Below are 1,008 nucleotides of genomic sequence, written 5' to 3'. Positions count from 1 at the left end.
AACTTCAGTGTACTGCTAACTTTACTATGCTTGGTTCTTTCTATATTTTGATTACATGGCTTAAGCTTGTATGAGGAAATTTATAAAAAACGTTATGTAAAATTATGTTCATAAGTTGAACTTTTTAATTTAATTTTATGTTATTAAAATATTACACCCAGATCCAGCTTGAATGATTAGTCAGGTATATTAATAAAAAACAACAAAAAAAACAGAAAAATGCCAATTGTCTTTCCACCATGATAAAAGCACTTTATTGAAACAAGTCATTCAGGTTTATGTATGAAACTACTTACAAAATACAACAACAACAGTATTTTAATAAATTAGGTACAACTAATAACATGATGATAAAATAAGGTATTTACATGTGAAAAATGACTAATACTATCACTAGAAGCAGATCTTAAGCATTGGTTGTCTTTACTGTCCTCAAAGAGAACACAATACTAGTGTTAATGTAAATTGTTATACTAAAACAAGTCAGTTTTTGGAGTTATCAGCTGCCTCAGATTTAATAAGTGAATGTGCACATGTTAAAAGCTTACCTTAAACATTAATTTTCTTAGTTGAACACTTTTTATTATTCATATATAAAAACATACTTTGATAACATTGAGGTTTTAAAGTACTGAGTTATACTGCTAGCACTTATTTGCTCATTGAACAATCTGGTCTTCATTCACCAATACATAAAAGCAAAACTCAGTACTTAATGTGGCCACATTTAATATGATTAACTGAAGTTGTTGAGATTTATTTGAATACTGGTATAACTTTCACCCAAAAGCTTAGAAATACAATCAAACAACAATAATAGATTCATGCTCTTGTTTAAGTTTCAGTAATAACTAAAATTGGTTCAAGTTTGTCATAAAAGATTAAAAGGTTAAGTACTTTTACTAAGACAGTTCTCTAATAGGTTTTGATTTGGTCATGATTTTGTAAGTGGGTAAAGGCTTTACAACAGTTCATGGTTTGCAAGATGTGATTATCTATTCACTCACT

This window comes from Limulus polyphemus, unplaced genomic scaffold (assembly GCF_000517525.1).
Source record: "Limulus polyphemus unplaced genomic scaffold, Limulus_polyphemus-2.1.2 Scaffold1424, whole genome shotgun sequence".
Lineage (NCBI taxonomy): Eukaryota > Metazoa > Arthropoda > Merostomata > Xiphosura > Limulidae > Limulus > Limulus polyphemus.
The sequence above is the reverse complement of the archived record's forward strand: the minus strand, read 5'-3'. Positions refer to the sequence as shown.